Here is a 23050-nt window from a genome sequence, read left to right as displayed (position 1 = left end):
TAATAATAAAATTAAAATCAAAATTTGAACTATTAGTACATAGTAACTAGTAAATTTACGTTAAACCCATTAATAATTAAAATCTCAAAAGTTAGTAGATCGTAAAAAATATAATAATAAAATTAAAATCAAATGCAACCCGACAAGATCAAATGCAACAGAAATCAGTCAAATGCAACGCCTTTTGGGCCACGTCAGCAGACACGCCATGTGGGTCCCAGCCACGTTAGCTGCCATGTCAGCAACGAGGATCACGTGTGGGCCCAAATTCTGCCACGTCAGCTGCCACGTCAGCAGTGCGAGCCCTTATGTGGAACCCCCTTCTGCCACGTAAGCTGTCACGTAAGTTGCCACGTCAGCAATGTGGGACCCGCATGGCGACAAATTACTGTGGCAGATGGCTAATGCAACACCACGATCTCTAGTGTTGCAAGCTGTGCAACATCATTATTTATACGCAACGCCAGCTGAAATGTAATGTAACACTATTTTCTTTTGGTTGCAGATAAGCCAAAATCTTATAGTTATTGCAACGCTTTTCTTGCAACACTCAAAAAAAGCATTGTATATGAGCATTTATGGCGTAGCACGTGGTGATTTTGTCATGCCATGTGGAGACTTATTATTATGCCAAATGGCGACTCCTAATCTTGCCATGTGGCGCTCCAAGAATGTAAAATGTGACCTCCACGTACTCCTTTACAATTGGACCACGTGGCACCTTATACTAATGGCGGGTTTTTATTTATAAATTTTTATTTGATTATAAAATATTAGAAATCAAATTGAATTAAGAAAACTTTATTATTAATTTGTCAAATAAACTGTGACCACAAAATGTAAATGTACACATGAGCAACATAGTTTACAAAATTCAAACAACAAATATACATCAAATTATATAAATAATCTTTAATCTCCTGCACATTGGTTGCAGATTTTTTCTGTTTGAAGTATCATAATATCCCCCAACACAAAGACATCAGAATATCTCCTAACACAACTCCAGTAGAACTAAATATGCCTGGATGTAATAGAATTTTAGAGGTGGTGCCTGCAACTATTCCAACTGCATTTCTCTGTTACTGCGACTGATGTATAAATTTGACTAGTTTTCAATGCTTTGAAGTTGTCATCACTCAAGTTGATATCAAACTATCCTGTAAACACAATAACAATACATTACATTAGCAATGAGTCTATCAGTCAATGTGATTCAGTTAGTACGAAATCTAAGAGCATAATGATATCACCCATAATTCATCCACATTTAAATAATTCTATTAAAAATCAGTGTAATACTAATTCTAAGGCAGGGGAATGCAAATTTACCAGTACCAACTAAACTTAAATAAACATAAAATTTGAGATTACAAGATAATGTAAGATAATATAAATTAAAGAAATGAATATGATTCAGGATCACCAATTAGCAACCTCACAGTTTTTAAGTATCGAGGAACCGAACTAAATTTTTTTTGGGAAGTCAGGTTACATACATTAATCATAATTGTGTTACCTTCAAGTAGCTTTTGGTCTTGTAATTTACTCAATTATAGTAGTTTGTCCTCCAATACTGCAACTTCCCTGTGAGAAAAGGATTCCTAAATGTTTATCCACTGGAAACTTAGAAACATATAACATGCAAAGTATACATAGTATCGTACATCTCTTTTTGTGGAGAAAAGAGAACTAAGTATTCGAAAAACATTAAAAATATGATTATCCTATTTTATCTTTTCCGATATTTCTTTATTATTGTGAAAAAGATTACATATAATACATGATTTTCCATACATGACAACCTGAGCAGCCATAGGACATAGGAGCCTTCTTGTCGCGATGTATATTCTACAATAAAAAAGAGGTAACCCACTTGGTTAGGATATTTTGACCGCAAATAGAAAATATGACTTTGGTAGAGCTTTTTTCGGTAAAAGAAGATATTCAAATGATGGAGTTATGTCCGGTAGTCTCCTATTGAGTGATTTTGTCAAACAGTTGGTATGCACATATATAGATATAATCCGAACCAAGATTACGTCAAGCATAAAACTTGAAGACTCAAAGACACATAATATCAGTAACATAGTAAAGTAGGAAACATAAATGTATGAAATTTTTAAAAACTAGAATTATGCATGTAGACTAAAGGAATCGCTCTCCACAGAGAGATGAAGAGAGAATACCGTTACAAATCAAAGTGATAAAAGTACAACATGATGGAATTTTTAGAATTTTATATAAAGTCCGACACGCATTTTAAGGTATATATAAAATATAATTATGTAATTTTTTTTTACAATTTTTTTTTCTGAATAAAAATTAAAATATTCAACTTTTATTCAGAAAAAGAAAATTATAAAAATAATTTACATAACTATACTTTTTATGCACCTTAAAATGCGTACCGGACACTTGCTCAGAAATGTAAACAATTGGAAGGGATCGAGGAGTAATATTTTGTAATGGATGAAGACAAAAGTATTGAAATTGATAACTGACAAGTTACCGTGAAATGGGAGTTTTGAAAATGTTTGGACGATGAGGTTTCATAGGCCAAGCACCGGATCCGTAGATTGGGTATATACAACTGTCAAATTACTTAACACAGGTAAAAATGTATAATTGCCGCTTAAACCAAAAAATTTTATAAAAAAATAGTCGGGAAATTGAAAATTTGCCCCCTATTTGGCTATCTCGGTTTAATAAGACTCCCCACAATTTGTGACATATCCAACCAAATGTATTATAGTATTGTAATAAAATTTATCTAAGGTAATTAACTTTATTACAATTTATCTAAAGTTATTCATTGATTAAGTTAATCAAAATAAAGTAAATTATTATTTTTTTTTGTGATTAAGTTGATTGTGGTTGGCTTATAGTAAATTATAAATAATCTAAATATATTTTTTGATAATATTATCAAAATGTCAAAAATTAGTCCAAATATTCTATGAATAATTTTCGTAGTCTTTTCCCTAGAGCCGAGATTTTTTTTTCACAAAAAATATTTTTTCAAAAATATTCCGAAATTTTTTTACCAAGATCAATTTTTCTTAAACTTTTTGAAATAATATTTTTCAAAATTTCTTCCTCAAAATTATTTATGAGTTTTTCTCTGGAAAAGATTTCTTCGAGATTTTTTTCCTTTCAAAAACTTTTCCTATATTCGTTTTGAGAAAATATTTCTGAAAAGATTTCCTTGAAAGAAATTTTCTCAAATCTTTTTCACAAAACAAATGTTTTCAATTAGTTTCTTTCCGAGAAGCTTTTCGTAAAAAAAATTAATTTACATTTTTTTTACAACTTTCAAAAAATTCAAACAAATATTATCATTGAAGAAGATTTTTTGAATAAATTATTACGGGAAAACAAACTTCTAGAAAAATATATTTCAGAAAATCTTTTCAAGGAAAAGTGTTTTGGGAAAACATTTTCCTAAATAAAATGGTTCGCCGGCACACAGATGAACATTGAGCTTAATTACATTTTTCGTCAGCTTGTAATTTACCAAAATGTTACACTTGGGACTATATAGTAAAAGTTATAAACTTCCTGTTATGTACGAAATCTCCATAAACACATTTAGAATAATTTTCTGATTTTTTAATATTAATAGTACCAAATATATTTTAATATTTATTAATTAATTATAATAAGATATTTAAGATATCAGTTGGAGCATAACAATTTTTTTATTGCTAATTTACAAGGATGGAGAGTCGTGGTCGTGGGCCTAGCACTCAAAGTTAAAGAACGCGTATCTATTTTTACGAAAATATTAAGCTTTAAGGTAGCTAGTCTATTTCCTAAATATTTGGCTTTCACTTTATAAAATAACACACCTAAAATAATTAGTCCAGGTCATCCGCCATATCAACATTTACGTATTTAAAAATGAAAAAAAATAGGAATAAAGTTGAGCGCCAATATATAGAAATTTCGACTAAATTAGGGATCCAATGATGCGTACCACTTAAATCAGTAATATAAAAAAAACGGACTTTCTAATGTGTGTCAATAAACACTAAATTTTATCAGTTTGGTACATTTTTATTAGTGGAGTTGTTGTAAATGCAGGGGGGGGGGGTCCATCAATATTTATGATTTGAGAACCAATCAAAATGCACCAAACTCATGAGAGTTAGTACTTATTGTGTGTACTTGAGCACACATTTGAAAACCAAAAAAAATAAATTCACAAACGCATTATTTATCTACTAATATTTTTAACCAATAAATATTGGTAGGTAAAATTGTTTTTTACCTACCAATTTGTATTGGTAGCTAAATTATTGGTAGGTAAATAACAAATTTCTTGTAGTGGGTTATCCTCATTCGGGGGACAGGGTTGCGTCCAAATTTGGTATGAACTTTGGCTATACATGCGTTCGTAAATCAAGGGAGATAACTGTAGCGGAGTGTTATTCTTGCGCAGGAAGATTTATTATCTGTGAAGTCCCACAATTATTAACGAGTTTTGGGCCTTCGCATTTGGGCCTCATAGTTGGACATTCCTAAAGGTAGCGGAAGATGGATTCTGGAAGGACTTCTACCGGGCCTAGGAATAAGAAGTCTAAGCCCATTAGATTTCTTGTTCCCCAAGAACTACGCCAGACTTGATTACTTTATAAAGGGTACGTAGGCACATTGAAAGGGGTAAGAAGTTGAGACCTAATAAGGAGCCACCACTAACCCTAATCAATCTCAGCCACCAATTAACACACAACCACCACACAGCGCTTGATTTTATGGCGAAAAACCACCGTCACAGATCTTGATTCCGGCGAGAAACCTCAAATTTTGTTGTTACCAAATTCGTCCGTCAACAAACTGGCGCTAGAAGAGGGGTGCTAATCAAGATCATAATCTTAGGAGGATAATATGTATTACAATCGTGATGAAAGTTCTTAAGATGTAAGTGATAGCAGATCTGAAGGAGATGGTAAGGGAGGCTACACTCACCATGAACCCTACGTGCCCAGAAACGTAGTGGATCCTCTACGAGCTCCGGATGTGGGAGGAACACCACCAGTTCTCATTAGCAACGCTGATATCACGGAGCAATTATATCGCATGAGAGATACTTTGGACAACTTTAATTTAAGGTTGAACACGGTGGAGCTTCGCAAGACAAGAAGAGGTTGTCGTTTCTCCCGCCATGGTCATGTTGTGGAGAAAGCCCCCATGGTTGAAGGAAACAGCCACGATGTTCGTGGCCAAGCTAATGGAAGAAATTCTCGAATCAATCCACGAAGCTTGGAGTATTTTGATGATGTCGAGCCTATTGTGGAGCTTGTTGACGAGGACACTGATGAGAGAGAGAGGCCTCGTATCGACAATCAGGTTGCTCCATATCCTCATAGGTCTGGATGAGCGTCATCGTGCATAGAATATCCAAAATCAAGATAAGGAAATAAGAGATTTTTCAACTCTGAAGAGAAGACTTGGAATAAGGTTGGAAGATGATGATTTTGAGGATGTTGCTATTGGAATAACAAAAGGAAGGTAATAATAGAGAAGTGAGGCCTTGTGACACAATGTGTGGCCCCCTACATACAAAGGAAGGTAGGGTGCGACATCGCGAACACGAGCGTGTCCCTCCACATGGAAGATTTGGAAATGATGGTCGGAGGAATGGACAGGGAAGGATTGGATATCATCAAGGAAGGGCGCCATATCACGGAAGACGTGAGGGCGCTCCCTCAGCAGAGAAGCTCCCTTCATTGTTCCTATAGCTTCTCATAGCGCTACGGGCAATGGATCAAGGACGTGTCCTTATAGTGGAGACAATATTCATATTCAAGAGAGGTTGCAAAACAACGGTGAGGCTCAAAGATGTAACCAAGAAAAACCTCATATACAAGGGGAGGTTCAAAATCAATATGGTAATATACCGCAGTCGCAGCCTTATGGCGAGGGGCGGCAAGATCCACCGGTACACCCGAGGGGTAACCAGGGGGAACAGAAGCAACCTCAACAACCCAATGTTCAAACCACCCCTGAAGTTAGAACATTCAATGTGGATGATTTTAAGAGGTTGCTCAACCATCTTGAAGGAGGAAGGGTTACAGCAACTGCGCAATATCCATCCCCCTTCTCTGTTATTGTAAGGGAAATGCAGCTACCCGCTGGGTACATGAACACGACCAATGACTTACGTTTTCATGGAAATTCTGAACCCGTGGAATTCCGGGGATGCTTCAATATTGAAATGGATGTATATTAAGTACCTGACTTAGCACAGTGCCTTCTTTTGGCAGCCACTTTTAGAGAAAGTGCTCAATAGTGGTTTCAAAAACTTGGTGTAGGAATTATCACGTCGTAGGAACAAATTAAAACTTTATTTATGACTCAGTTCCAAGCTGCCATGAAGTATACTCTACTTGTTACCACCCTGGCAAATGTGAAACAGAAAGAAGGAGAAAGCTTGACTTTATACTTCAAGAGGTTCATGCAGAGTCTACCTTGGTGAGAGGTGTAACAGACGAGACACTGAAAATACCTCTTATAGCAGGTCTGTGCGTAGGAACAGATTTCTGAAAACACTTGCAAGGAAAATACCATGTGTCGTTAGCTGACGTACTTGCGCAAGCTGAGTCCTTCAAGGCAATCGAGCAATCGCTTGCGGAGATAAAAAGGAATGATATCACAAGCAACTCAAAGGGACGAGCTAAGAGGAGAGATAGATCTGCAAGTCCCGAGTATCAACAAAATGCTCGAAGTCCCAATAGAGTAAATGCTACAAGCATGCGGAGAGAATGAAGTCCACCGTCGAATTATGAAAAGAGGGTAAGTAACTATATTCCTCTAGCGGTATCTATTGATCATATCTTTGAAATGAACAAGGATAGAGGAATCTTCAAGAAACTGGAGCGTTTGACCTCATGGAAAATTAGAAACAAGAAGAAGTATTGTGAATATCATGAGTCTACCGGGAAAGATACCAACGAATGTCATCACATAAATGATGAAATTGAAGAATTGATCAAGGCTGGCTATCTGGGAGAATGGATTGATAAGGTGAAGCGACACAAGGGAAGTGATGACAAAGTAAAAGACGAAAGGCATCCCCCGCAAGCAGAAACGGACGTGAAGCCATCAGATGTCAAGTTTCAGAGAGCTGGGAGCATTAGAGAAATTTTTGGGGGACATCCATTTGTTGGTGATAGTAATCGGGAGTTAGAGGGACATGCTAGAGAGGTGAGGCAGCAACCATTCATTAACATTCATAGCTTGGAGGACAGACCACCAAAAATATTTAAAGAGGAGTCTGCTGATATTACTTTTAGGGAAAGAGAGTCGAAACGGGTGCATCATCCTCCAAACGACACACTGGTGATAACTATGCTCATTAGGTCAATGAATTTGCATTGGGTTTTCCTTGAAAACGGAAGTTCTGTAAATATTTTGTACTACAACACATACAAGAAATTGGGTTTCCCGGATAGTGATATAAATTTTGAAGATGCGCATGTCTACGGCTTTACAGGGGAAGTAGTGAGATTTGTGGGTTCGATTAAACTTCTTGTCACATCGGGAGAAGGAGCTCTGTCTGTTACTTAAATGATAAAATTCAAGGTGTTGGATCAAGGCTCTGTGCATAATGTGCAGGTAGGCAGACCTTGGTTACGAGCCTTCAGGGCGATAACCTTGATACATCACTTGATGATAAAGTTTCCTACGCCAAACGGTGTGGGTAGCCTGAGAGGATCGCAATACAAATCACGTGAGTGCTATCACAAGGCTGTTAAGAAATTCCTGAAAGAGATATGTCCTAAGTCCAATCATGTATGAGGATTTAGGAATAACTTTTATGTAATCTGTTTTGATTTCATTGATATTAATAAAAGACTTGTTTTATTTTTATTGCGGGCTCTATCTATTTAAATATTTAAATAAGATATACCATAATTTAGAGTAAAGCTTTTTATGGATTGTGATGAGATCATAATAATGAGACCTAAAAGATGATAACTCTAAACTTAAATAGTTCCTGGTCGTAGGATTACTAACTGGTAATTAATAATCCGCAAAGATCGGTACATACTATGCTTACTTCATTATGAAGGATGTCTGTTCTCATAGACATTTGTGTGGTGACACTATAGCTAGTATGTAGGTGCTTATTATAGAATAAGTTCACTGAACATGACTCACATAGTTGAACAACTGATGGAGTTCACTCACGTGTCAGCAGTTGTTCACATAGTGATAGTTGTACAAGTATCCTTAGACTTGAGGTCATCATAGTCATCTTGTGTACACTAAACTATGTTTTGGTTTAGTTCTTAGTCTCAAGGGACAATTATAAGGGCTCTACTGGGTATAGGAATTTGTACACGAAGATAGTGTATGATCAATAAAGGATCTACCCCTTCCAGTGTAGGAAGAGAATGTTCAATGCTGATCCACTTATGTTAGTTCAGGAATCTCTGGCCAGAGTGAATGAAATTAGAAAGGAGTTTCTAATTTACATTAAATAGAACTAAGCATAGTGAATGGGAAAGCAAGTGATTAAATAAGATAGGCTTGACACAAGTTCCATGCCTTATATTTAATCATCACATTGCAGGGTAGAAGGAATTGATTGTATGGTAACTACTCACTGAATAGGTTCTTGGTATTCTAAGCAGTGAATTCGTATTATCCGGGTAGTCGCGATATGCTGAGAAGTATCCCTCACGATGTAGAATAAATATGATTAATTAATTAATCATATTTAATGAATTAGAGAATTTATATAAATAATGATAAAATAGTTTTAATATTATTTATTTCTACTATCGGCTTAATATTGAACCTACATGGTCACACCATAAAAGAGAATGATTTAATAGTGGAGAAATTAATTAATAATGGCTGATAATTATTTATTTATGAAATAAATAATTAATTGGCAAATTTAATAATTGATTAAATGAGATTTAATTGATTATAAATTAATTAAGAAAAAGTTCTTAATATTATTAATTAAGAATTTAATTTTTGGAAATTAAATCAAGTGAGAGAATTATTTCTAAAGTTTTAGAAAAATGATTAATAATTAAAAGGTGTTTTAATTATTAGTGAGAATAATAAAGGGTTAATAATAATAATATTTTATGGGAAAATTTTCAGCTGAAAATTTTGCCTATAAATATACTATTATAAACCCTATTTTGCCTTAACCAAAAAGATTTACAAAACCCTAATTCTCCCCATCTCCTCCTCCTTCATTACATCATTTTATTGGTGGATACCGGTGGAGTGCTTCACACTTGAGGAGCAGCTGCTAAGGATCTCCGTTCATCGTTTTTGGATCGCCATTAAAGACCTCCATCTTTCCATTAACGTAAAGCTTCTTAAGGTAAACATACTGAACTACGAATTAAATATTGTTTTTTCGCATGGATCCTGCGGAGGGTTTTGGTTTTTTTTCAAGATTTAAATTTACGTTTTTGCTGCGTTTATGTGCTAAAAACCCTTCTTTTGTATCAGAGCTACTTGCGAAAAGTTTTTAATTCGTTTATGTGTTTAACTGTTTTCGATATATGAGCATGTACGTGATTCGCCATGATTTGATGTTGATATGATATGCTTATATGTATTCATGATATTCATGTGAGTTGTATAATCATAAGATGATTATGTAATCTGTATATATACTGATATATACATGATTTATGTTTGTTCTAATTATGAGAACCATATTAGATACAGATTCTGAATTGGCTGCTGCAGATTTGTTGAAATCTGGATCTGGTGTCCGATTTACGCAAACGAATACCGTATTTCATAGGTAAATGAGCGTCTGAACAAAACTGATAGAAAAAGCTATCAACGACTCATCTGTAAGGTGTTTGACGTCGTTTACTGCTCATAAACAGTGATGCTTGTTTTTCTGATTTTATTCTGATTTTTCTGATTTTTGTCATATTTTCTTTTTATGATTAGATCATGGATAATATGATATGTTAAGATCAGATTATGTGTTTTAACATGCTTTTATGTGTTGTATGAGCATGGTGGATGGTTATGGCCTTTCGACCTTAGTGTAATGGTTTTGGTTTTAAATACGACTTGCATGTCGTCAATCTTTGTAATCATAAATCTCGAATGTAACTCGAGTTATTCTTGTAAGTTCATTAGACTAGTTTTACTTTCAATCATGTAATGTAATTGAAGACTCAAGAAGGCTATCCAATGGAGGTGATACAAAGAAGAAGACGAGACATACAAGAATTCTAAACAAAGAAGAAGACTTATGTAATAAGTAGTTGTATTTATTTCCATCGCCATATTAGATTGACCTTGATCTTTATCATGAGCTTGATAAAGATCACATAGGATGGGGCCATAACCAAACACATTTACTTTATTGCACTTTACATTTACTTGTTTATTTAATTTTATATATGAGATATATGCATATGTTTACCATGTGATGATATATTTAGGTGAACTTAAATCAATATAAGGCGAGCTCTAGAAAATCTAGAATAGGAATCGTTTCTTGCCTTAAGAATAAATATTATGAATACGATAATGAGATTCTTGTATTTATGAAACACGTAATTGAATATGAATTTTCAATATTGAGAGAAAGGATGATTCTGTCAACAACAGATTTCTATCTGTAAGAAAGGGTTATTAAGTGACGCCTCTTGACAATGCTCCACCCGATCTGGGAATCATCTGATTATCGATTATTGATTTAAAATATTTAATTTAAAAGGAAGAATCTCTTTATAATATGATTATAATTGTAACGTAATATAATACCTCTAAAATTAAATAATATCAAGTAGTAACTGGCCAATGACACAACGGGCTTGTGTCGGTCATAGTCTTCCAACATGGTAGAAAGTGGTTCTTATTTTTAAATCATTGTCGTTTCGTGCTACAGCCGAGGGTTTGATTTCGAAATAAGAAATACTTGTCTATTACATAGAGATGTGTACATTTAATTAGAATCTAAAGGTCGGTACGTGCTACAGCCGTGGGCCGTTGGAGACTGATTCAATTGTATAAAATGTTGGGTTAGACTTGACTTAGAATATTGAGTTTGTTGTGCCACAGCCGTGACTCAATTATTCAAGAGGCTAAACTTATATTAGGGAATAATATAAGATATAATTGACAAGAGTTGTCTGCCTATTGAACATCACATGACGTTTCGTGCCACAGCAGAGGTTGTGTGATGGAATGTAGGATCCCTATTCCCACTAGCATTATGAATGCTTAATTTTCACTTAGGGGGTTGAAAAAATTAGATAAACTAGTGGGAGACACTTATGAATAAAGACCCGATTCATATAGTATTTTGAAATGAAATTGAATATTTGCTAAGTGTTGTTATGAGTTTATCATTTACAGATTTACTATATTTGTCATGTCTTCTGCACTATCACTCTGGAGCATACTAGATGCTCACAAGTTGACTGGTCCTAATTTAGCTGTTTGTTTTCACTATAACAAGTTGGGGCACTGGAAGAGGAACTGCAAAGTTTACCTTGCAGAATTGAAGAAGAAGGGTAGTGAGACTACCGCTTCTGATTCAGGCATGTTCATGATCGAAGTTAATATGTCACTAGGTCAAATTTCTACTTGGGTATTAGATACCGCCTGTGGTTCTCATATTTGCAATTCGTTGCAAGGACTAAAGGGAAGTAGGACTTTTGAAAAAGATGAGGTGATTCTACGTATGGGTAATGAAGCAAGGGTTGCGGCCATATCTGTAGGATCATTTAGTTTACATATGCCTACGGGCAAGACTATTATTTTGAATAATTGTTATTACGTTCCCTCTATTGTGAGGAATATTGTTTCTATTCCTATGTTGGATATGGATGGTTTTTCATTTATTATTAAGAATAATGAATGTTCCATCCTTAGAGATAATGTTCTTTTTGGACGTGGCATTTTAAATAACGGTCTGTATGTATGTGACGTAGAGCATGATTTACTTCAGATTGAACAAACTAATAAAAGAAAACGAGATGATGAAAATCAGACCTATTTATGGCACTGTAGGCTAGGTCATATTAGTGAAAATAGACTGCGGACATTGCATAAGGAAGGGTTACTTGACCCCTTTGATTTTGAATCATATCCTACATGCGAGTCTTGTCTATTGGGTAAAATGACCAAATCTCCATTTAGTGGACATGGAGAGAGGGCTGCAGATTTGCTAGGATTGGTACACATAGATGTATGTGGACCAATGTCTACGCAAGCCATGGGTGGATTTTCATACTTCATTACTTTCATAGATGATAGATCTAGATTCGGATATGTGTATTTGATGAAACACAAGTCTGAAGCCTTTTGAAAAGTTCAAAGAATATAAACATGAAGTGGAGAAACAAACCAAACACAATATTATAACTCTTCGATCAGATTGAGGAGGTGAATACTTGAATGGAGAGTTTCTAGATTATCTCAAAGAAAATGGTATAGTCTCCCAGTGGACTCCTCCATATACTCCACAGTTAAATGGGGTATCTGAAAGGAGAAATCGAACTTTGTTAGACATGGTTCAGTCCATGGTGAGCTATGCGAATCTTCTAGTATTCCTATGGGGTTATGCATTGGAAACCTCAGCATATTTACTGAATAAGGTGCCTTCCAAATCTGTTCCTCAAACACCATATGAGATATGGAAAGAAAGGAAACCGATTCTTAAACACGTTAAGATTTGGGGATGTCCAGCTTATGTCAAGAAAGTTGACCCAGATAAGCTGGAATCTCGATCCGTAAAATGTAATTTTGTGGGATATCCTAAAGAGACTTTGGGGTATTAATTTTACACCGATCATCGGGTGTTTGTCTCCAGACATGATATTTCTTGGAAAAGGAGTTTATCCTTGAAGGAAACAGTGGGAGAAAAATTGAACTTGATGAAGTTCAAGAAGCACAAACTACTACGGATCAAGTGGAAATACCTGTTCAGACTGAACAACCTTCTGTGGAACAGCCCATTCGTAGGACAGGGAGAGTATCTCGCCAACCTGAGAGGTATTATGGCCTTGTCATTGAGAATGACAATGAGTTGTCAATCATTGATGATGACGACCCTGTGACCTATAATGAGGCTATGAGTAGTGTTGACTCAGAGAAATGGCATAGTGCCATGAAATCCGAAATGGAATCTATGTATACCAACCAAGTATGGATTCTGGTTGAGGCGCCTGAAGGTGTTAAGCCTATTGGGTGCAAGTGGGTATACAAAAGAAAGATTGGAGCAGATGGCCAGGTGGAGACCTATAAGGCCAGGCTCGTGGAAAAAGGATTCAAACAAAGGCAAGGGATTGACTTTGATAAAACTTTTTCGCCTGCAGCCCTATTAAAATCAATTCGGATTTTGCTTGCGATTGCTGCTTACTACGACTATGAGATCTGGAAAATGGACGTAAAATCGGCCTTCCTCAATGGGGAACTTGAGGAGGAAGTGTATATGACACAGCTAGTGGGTTTTCTTTCCAAGGGAAATGAACACCTAGTGTGTAAGCAGCTGCGAACCATATATGGTTTAAGGCAAGCTTCTCGTAGATGGAACTTCCGTTTTGATGAGACAATCAAAGAGTTTGGTTTTATCAAAAACATAGATGAACCATGTGTCTACAAGAAGGTTAGTGGGAGCGCGGTAACATTTCTTGTATTTTATGTGGATGACATACTTCTTATAGGAAATGATATACCGATGCTATAATCAGTCAAAGTATGGCTATCAAAGAACTTCACCATGAAGGACTTGGGAGAAACATCCTATATTCTTGGTATGAAGATCTATAGAGATAGATCTAGATGAATGATAGGTCTTACCCAGGGTACATACATCCATAAAGTGATTAAAAGGTTTAGCATGGAAAACTCCAAAAGAGGTCTCATATCGATGAGCCATGGAGTGTCCCTTTCCGAAAAAATGTCTCCTAAGACACCTGAGGAAAGAGAGCGTATGAGTAAGATTCCTTATGCTTCAGCAATAGGATCTATCATGTACGCGATGTTATGTAAAAGGCCTGATGTTGCTTATTCAATTAGTGTGACGAGTAGATATCAGTCCAATCCAGGTGAAGACCACTGGAAAGCAGTGAAAAATATCCTTAAGTACTTGCGAAGGACTCAGGACATTTTTCTTGTTTTTGGTGGTGAATCTGAGTTGAAAATAGAGGAGATGTCAACGTCGAGAGAGTTGACACACATAACAACGTAGCAGACCCACTCACAAAGCCACTTTCTCAGAGTCACTTTGATCTTCATAAAGACATGATGGGTATTAGATACCAGAGTGATTGGCTTTAGTACAAGTGGGAGATTGAAAGAGATATGTCCTAAGTCCAATCATGTATGAGGATTTAGGAATAACTTTTATGTAATCTATTTTGATTTCATTGATATTAATAAAAGACTTGTTTTGTTTTTATTGCGGGCTCTATCTATTTAAATGTTTAAATAAGATATACCACAATTTAGAGTAAAGCTTTTTATGGATTGTGATGAGATCATAATAATGAGACCTAAAAGATGATAACTCTAAACTTAAATAGTTCCTGGTCGTAGGATTACTAACTGGTAATTAATAATCCGCAAAGATCGGTACATACTATGCTTGCTTCATTATGAAGGATGTCTGTTCTCATAGACATTTGTGTAGTGACACTATAGCTAGTATGTAGGTGCTTATTATAGAATAAGTTCATTGAACATGACTCACACAGCTGAACAACTGATGGAGTTCACTCACGTGTCAGCAGTTATTCACATAGTGATAGTTGTACACGTATCCTAAGACTTGAGGTCATCATAGTCATCTTGTGTACACTGAACTATGCTTTGGTTTAGTTCTTAGTCTCAAGGGACAATTATAAGGGCTCTACTGGTATAGGAATTTGTACACGAAGATAGTGTATGATCAATAAAGGATCTACCCCTTCCAGTGTAGGAAGAGAATGTTCAATGCTGATCCACTTATGTTAGTTCAGGAATCTCTGGCCAGAGTGAATGAAATTAGAAAGGAGTTTCTAATTTACATTAAATAGAACTAAGCATAGTGAATGAGAAAGCAAGTGATTAAATAAGATAGGCTTAACACAAGTTCCATGCCTTGTATTTAATCATGACATTGCAGGGTAGAAGGAATTGATTGTACGGTAACTACTCACTGAATAGGTTCTTGGTATTCTAAGCAGTGAATTTGTATTATCCGGATAGTCGCGATATGCTGAGAAGTATCCCTCACGATGTAGAATAAATATGATTAATTAATTAATCATATTTAATGAATTGTAGAATTTATATAAATAATGATAAAATAGTTTTATTATTATTTATTTCTACTATCGGCTTAATATTGAACCTACAGGGTCACACCATAAAAGAGAATGATTTAATAGCGGAGAAATTAATTAATGATGACTGATAATTATTTATTTATGAAATAAATAATTAATTGGCAAATTTAAAAATTGATTAAATGAGATTTAATTGATTATAAATTAATTAAGAAAAACTTCTTAATATTATTAATTAAGAATTTAATTTTTGGAAATTATATCAAGTGAGAGAATTATTTCTAAAGTGTTTAGAAAAAGGATTAATAATTAAAATGTGTTTTAATTATTAGTGAGAATAATAAAGGGTTAATAATAATAATATTTTATGGGAAAATTTTCAGCTGAAAATTTTGCCTATAAATATACTATTATAAACTCTCTTTTTGCCTCAACCAAAAAGATTTACAAAACCCTAATTCTCTCCATCTCCTCCTCTTTCATTACATCGTTTTCTTGGTGGATACCGGTGGAGTGCTTCACACTTGAGGAGCAGCTGCTAAGGATCTCCGTTCATCGTTTTTGGATCGCCATTAAAGACCTCCATCTTTCCATTAACGTAAAACTTCTTAAGGTAAACATACTGAACTACGAATTAAATATTATTTTTCGCATGGATCCTGCAGAGGGTTTTGGTTTTTTTGTCAAGATTTAAATTTACGTTTTCGCTGCGTTTATGTGCTAAAAGCCCTTCATTGGTATCAGAGCTACTTGCGAAAAGTTTTTAATTCGGTTATGTGTTTAACTGTTTTCGATATATGAGCATGTACGTGATTCACCATGATTTGATGTTGATATAATATGCTTATATATGTATGGTTTTGAATATATGATATTCATGTGAGTTGTATAATCATAAGATGATTATGTAATCTGTATATATACTGATATATACATGATTTATGTTTGTTCTAATTATGAGAACCATATTAGATACAGATTCTGAATGGGCTGCTGCAGATTTGTTGAAATCTGGATCTGGTGTCCTATTTACCCAAACGAATACCCTATTCCATAGGTAAACGAGCGTCTAAATGAAAGTGATAGCTATAGCTATCATCGACTCATCTGTAAGGCGTTTGACGTCGTTTACTGCCCGTAAACAGTGATTCTTGTTTTTCTGATTTGATTCTGATTTTTCTGATTTTTGTCATATTTTCTTTTTATGATTAGATCATGGATAATATGATATGTTAAGATCAGATTATGTGTTTTAACATACTTTTATGTGTTGTATGAGCATGGCGGATGGTTATGGCCTTTCGACCTTAGTGTAATGGTTTTGGTTTTAAATACGACTTGCATGTCATCAATCTTTGTAATCATAAATCTCGAATGTAACTCGAGTTATTCTTGTAAGTTCATTAGATTAGTTTTACTTTCAATCATGTAATGTAATTGAAGACTCAAGAAGGCTATCCAATGGAGGTGATACAAAGAAGAAGACGAGGCATACAAGAAGTCTAAACAAAGAAGAAGACTTATGTAATAAGTAGTTGTATTTATTTCCATCACCATATTAGATTGACCTTGATCTTTATCATGAGCTTGATAAAGATCACATAGGATGGGGCCATAACCGAACACATTTACTTTATTGCACTTTACATTTACTTGTATATTTAATTTTATATATGAGATATATGTCTATGTGTACCATGCGATGATAGATTTATGTGAACTTAAATCAATATAAGGCGTGTTCTACAAAATCTAGAATAGGAATTGTTTCTTGCCCTAACAATAAATATTATGAATACGATCATGAGATTCTTGTGCTTATGAAACACGTAATTGAATATGAATTTTCAATATTGAGAGAAAGGATGATTCTGTCAACAACAGATTTCTATCTGTAAAAAAGGGTTATTAAGTGACGCCTCTTGACAATGCTCCACCCGATCTGAGAATCATCTGATTATCGATTATTGATTTGAAATATTTAATTTAAAAGGAAGAATCTCTTTATAATATGATTATGATTGTAACGTAATATAATCCCTCTAAAATTAAATAATATCACGTAGTAATTGGCCAATGACACAACGGGCTTGTGTCGGTCATAACCTTCCAACATGGTAGAAAGTGGTTCTTATTTTTAAATCATTGTCGTTTCGTGCTACAGCCGAGGGCTTTGATTTCGAAATAAGAAATACTTGTCTATTACATAGAGATGTGTACATTGAATTAGAATCTAAAGGTTGGTACGTGCTACAGCCGTGGGCCGTTGGAGACTGATTCAATTGTATGAAATGTTGGGTTAGGCTTGACTTAGAATATTGAGTTTGTTGTGCCACATCCGTGACTCAATTATTCAAGAGGCTAAACTTATATTAGGGAATAACATAAGATGTAATTGACAAGAGTTGTCTGCCTATTGAACATCACATAACGTTTCGTGCCACAGCCGAGGTTGTGTGATGGAATGTAGGATCCCTATTCCCACTAGCATTATGAAACCAAATGGGAAGTGGAGGAAGTATGGAGATTTCACAGATCTAAACAAAGCTTGCCCGAAGGATAGCTTTTCACTCCCATAGATTGATCAGTTGGTCGATGCAACAGCGGGGCATGCCTTGTTAAGTTTCATGGATGCGTACTCCGGTTATAACCAAATTCCTATGTACATCCCTGATCAGGAGCATACATCTTTCATCACCGATAGAGGGCTATATTGCTACATAGGGATGCCATTTGGGTTGATCAACGCGGGCGCGACCTACCAGCGGTTGTTGAACATGATGTTCAAAAATCAAACTGGAAGGACCATGGAAGTATATGTAGACGATATGTTAATAAAATCAAAGGAGGTAAGTGATCATGTAATGCATCTGATGGAGATGTTTAACATCCTGAGGAGATTTCGCATAAAGTTAAACCTACAAAAATATATGTTTGGAGTGAGTCGGGAAAGTTCTTTGGATTCATTGTCAATCATAGGGAGATCGAGGCTAACCCTGCGAAGATTAAAGCGCTACTTGACATGAAGTCCCCCATGAGTGTGAAGCAAGTTCAAAGCCTAACTGGGAGGGTTTATGCATTGAATTGATTTGTGTCTAAATCTTCTGACATATGTAAGGAATTCTTTAGGGCGGTTAAACTTGCTGGGAAAGGTTTTGTATGGACACCGGAATGTGAGGAAGCTTTAAGAAGGATTAAGGAGCAGCTGGGAAATCCTCCCATTTTATCAAAGCCGTTGGATGGTGAATCTTTGATTTTGTATTTGGCAATTTCAGAGTACTCAATAAATGTGGCGCTGGTTAGGGAAGCGGAAGGGCATCAATCACCAGTGTATAACGTGAGTAAGAGGCTACATGATGCTGAGACCCGTTACACCAACATGGAAAAATTAGTTTATGTATTAGACCTTGTATAGAGAAAATTGAGCCCGTATTTTCAGGCTCACAGGATTGAAGTCCGCACATCATATCCTCTGTGATAAGTCCTTCACAAACCAGAATCATCAGGAAGGATGTTGAAATAGGCTGTGGAGTTAGGACAGTTCAACCTGGAGTACGTGCCGTGCACAACGATCACAGGACAAGCTCTGGCTGACTTGCTACTAGAATTTGATTCTGAAATTGCTGACAAGACTCTGGTAGTATTACACCCACCTTGTCCTTAAGAAGTTTTTGACTCGTTGCGAGAGGAGGAACTTCCGCATCCTTGATGGATTTTACATGTAGATGGTGCAATTAACAATGAAGAGGCAGGCGCGAGCATAATACTTTTATGTCTAGAAGAACATCATCTTATAAGCGTAATTCATTTCAAGTTCCATGCCATAAACAATGATGCAGAATATGAAACACTGATTAATGTTCTGAATATTGCTTTGGAGATCGGAGTTTTGAATCTAATTGTGAAGAGTGATTCAGAATTGGTGGTAAATCAAGTAAATGGGGGGTTTCAAGCTCGAGGACTGCGGAAGGAATTATACTTGAGGTGCACACAACGGTTACTTAAAAAGTTCGAGGAGGTTAGGCTCGAATGTGTACCACGAGAAAAGAACAGAAATGCGGATGCTTTGGCCAAAATGGGGTCCCAATGGGAAGCTGTATTGTTGGGATCTATAGCTTTGGAGATCCAGGAAATCCCCAACATTTTGGAGATAAAGGTGATGCAAGTAGATAAAACTCTTAAGAAAACATGTATGACACCTATTCTTGCCTATATTAACAAGGGAATACTCCTTGAAGAGAAGTTAAAAACCCAGTGACTCCGCTACCAGGCTGCACGGTATGTGGTATATGATGGAATACTGTATAAGAGAGGTTTCAATCAACCACTGCTCAGGTGTATTGATGAGAAATAAGGAAATTACATCTTGAAGGAAGTACATGAGGGGATTTATGGTAATCACTCAGGGGGTAATTCCTTGGCGATTAAGATTTTATGCCAAGGTTATTATTGGCCTACGATGAAGGAGTATGCTACGAACTACGTTAGAGCATGTGATCGCTGTCAACACTTTGTGAAATACTCATCTATGTCGGCAATACTTTTGATATCTATGATGAGTCCATGGCCATTCGATATGTGGGGAATAGATCTTATTGGAGAATTACCAAAAGTTATGTCAAGTATGCGGTGGTTGTAGTTGACTACTTTACTAAGTGGGCCGAGGCCATTCCACCAGCGACCATCACTTCTAAGAAAATCAAAGACTTTGTATTCAACTCTATTGTGTGCAGATTTCGAGTCCCTTATAAACTTGTCTCTGATAACGGGAAATAGTTTGATAGCAAGGAGTTGAGGCAATTATGTGAGGATTTGAAAATTAAGAAAGAGTTTGCAGCAGTAAATCACCTGCGGAGTAATTGACAAACTGAAGCTGTCAACAAGATCATAAAATATACTCTTAAGGCCAAGCTATAGGAACGCAAGGGAAATTGGCCTGAAGAACTCCCAAAGGTCCCATGGTCTTACAACACGACTCCGAGGTCCACAACAGGAGAGTCTCCTTTTATGCTCACCTATGTATATGAAGCTATGGTTCCTGTGAAAGTTGGTTCGGGATCGCTCCATAGGGATCATTATGCAGAAGGAGACACGGAGATTAACCAAAGCCTTCAATTGGATCTCTTGTAAGAAGCAAGAGAGGACTCTCAATTAAAGCTGACGGTGTATCAACAGCGCACATCGGTATATTATTACAAGAAAGTGAAAGGACAACTACTAAAAGTGGGAGATCTGGTGCTCAGGAAGGTGATGTCAAACACTAAGAATCCTTAACATGGAGTGTTTGGAGCTAATTGGAAAGGACCATACAAAATTAAAGCAATATTTTGGAAGGGGACCTATCATCTTAAAGACATGGAAGGAAAGCTTGTTTCGCGGGCGTGGAATGCAGAACATATTCGGAAGTATTATTAGTAAGGCGCAGTTGTGTCCTCTTACGTATTATTATTTATATTTCGAGTTGATTTAAGTAGGGCTTTGCCCAAATAGTAGACTAGAAGCAATAAAATTCCTCCTAGCCTAGAAGGGTAGTGCATGTACTACTCCACTTTAGAACTAGTTGAATGATTATATTTTCAAATAAATTCCCTACAGAGCACATTAGCCATGGGACCGGTGCAATTTTAACACCAGAGCTCATTATTAATAAAGACTTTGAGAATTTCCTTAAGTCTTAATAATTCTTGTTTGTTTACTTTTGTTTCCTTTCATCTGAGCATTATATATGGTGGAAATTTCACCATATATAAACAAAATACAACACGACGCGTCCTTACCATATGACACATCCTGGAGTTTGTATGCATAAAGACATTATAAATTTATTTAAAATTATAGCTTGTTTAGAAACATGATGCGTCATGTAGGGTAGATGCGCCCACATCAAATATTCTGAAAAGAACGTTAGACACGTTCACTGTTGTGTGACGTGTTCTCGTAATATGCTTGTGTTGGTTTATGCTATAAGGAGTAAAAAAGAGGACGCACCCTGGAAAAACAACACTTAACTTATAGTATTCAGGAGTTAACATTAGTTGACTTGAACACAATGTGAGGGAAGTATTGGATGTAATTCCAAGGGAGGATGCGTCTTTATTGGGAAAAATGTTTACAAAAAAATCTGATATAAACAACAACGCATCTTGGGTCGAAGACGTGCCCAACATATGACTTGTTAAGTGAAGTTATAATTCTATGGCACATGAAATAACATGATAAGAAATGGAAGATAGAATAAAAGATAATATGCATAAAAGTAAATTTAAGGTATAAAACCTTGAGAAAATTATCATCCAAAACATCCAAAAATGCCAAGTCATAAAATTACAATTTACAAGGCTGAAAGGGACTTCCACCCGTAATTGTTCAATAAAACTTCCAAATAAACAGATGACGTTCCTAGGACGGAGGCCCGTCCTGCTATTTGTCCTGGGTGCTTTAAGGAGGTTGCTCGGTCTGAATTTACAGTTGTGAGGGTGGTGGAGACACGTTCTCTTCCTCCAAGCCTAGAATGATTTTTTTGTTCTTAATAGAATCTGCAACCCTAATCTTGAAATCATTTAACCACTTCTTCAAACTTGGAAAAGGTGTATTCTGTATCATTTACAATGAAACCAGAACACCACTCCTCAAATCCAGTTGTAAATCTAGCCTGGTGCACTAATTTCTTTTCTTCTTTCCAACTATGCAATTTATCATCATTAAGAATATTCAAGTCCAACTGCATTATGGAGTTTGAAGCAACTTCTTAGTAAACATCTTTTTCCGTTGAGGTCACGTGCCCTTGAAGACGCGCCTTCTCTAACTGCAACTCAAGGATCTCAGCATCTTTATCTTTGGTAAGAAGCATGATGCTTTTCTCTAGAGATTTGACCTTGTCTTCAGCTTGAACCTTGGCATTGTCAGAAATGGCAAGACGCGCCCTCAACCTAGCAGCCATAGTGGCAATTTGCTTGGTATGAAAGTGAAACTCAGCAGCTGTTTTTATCATGGCTTTCTCCACTTGTTCTTCAGTTCTAAAACCCCAATCTTTTACTTCTTCCTCAGAGAAAAAACTAGTTGAAGACGCGCCCAAGTGCCTGTGAACCAGAGAATGTTCATCGGGAATGGTCTTTAGTCGCTTGGAGGGCGCGCCCTCACTTCCCGGAGTGTCCATCATAGTTGTATCGATGATTCTTGGAGAAGGAGGAGAGGGAACAACAACTGTAGGGGGGTCTTTGGTTTTAGGGTCATTCTCGGTACCTGGATGCTTTGTTCTCCCAACTTTTTATTTCCTGATAGCACAAATAGCAAACCCTTTAGGAAGGGAAGTCATTCCTACAAATAAAACATATGGGGGAAATTAGAGAAGGCATGAATATAAGGATGAAGAGTAAAAATGAAAAGACGTGTCCTTGAAGGAAGTCGTGTCCTCATAGCATATGCATATAAGAGGTAAATGACGTTAGCATGAAACTAAGGATGTGTTCTAAATGTTAGTTATGTTAAACAGATATATATGAATACAGTGTGAAAGAGAACACAAATAAGGAAATGCAACAATAGATGACATACTTTTATGGAATGGCGCGTCCAAAGCAAATTGTTTATTATGTCATTATTAGTACATTTAAGAAGTAAGGGTGATTGGAAAAAGAAGACGTGTCCTAAATTAGAAGGACGCGCCCTCAATTCATAGGCCCTATTAATTTTACCTTGTTCCAAGCTGACTTTTCTATTGATGTCAATTTGCCCCAGTTCTTTAATGTTAAAACTTTAGCCTTTTTTGA

At 36.0% G+C, this 23050-nt stretch overlaps 1 long non-coding RNA gene across 2 annotated transcripts; it reads right to left on the bottom strand.

Moving 5' to 3' along the window:
- Positions 1-870: 870 nt before the first annotated feature.
- Positions 871-2183, bottom strand: LOC141716880 (uncharacterized). 2 transcript variants are annotated; one of them, XR_012573402.1, is made up of 3 exons: positions 1798-2183; positions 1520-1587; positions 871-1160 (listed from the first exon to the last, which is right to left on the bottom strand). It is a non-coding gene; the product is annotated as an uncharacterized LOC141716880 (long non-coding RNA). The 2 variants fall into 2 exon arrangements; XR_012573403.1 differs by having other exon boundaries at positions 1806-2183.
- Between the last annotated feature and the right edge of the window lie 20867 nt (positions 2184-23050).

Source organism: Apium graveolens, chromosome 4, assembly GCF_009905375.1.
Source record: "Apium graveolens cultivar Ventura chromosome 4, ASM990537v1, whole genome shotgun sequence".
In the NCBI taxonomy this organism is placed as follows: Eukaryota; Viridiplantae; Streptophyta; class Magnoliopsida; order Apiales; family Apiaceae; genus Apium; species Apium graveolens.
The sequence above is the reverse complement of the archived record's forward strand: the minus strand, read 5'-3'. Positions and strand labels throughout refer to the sequence as shown.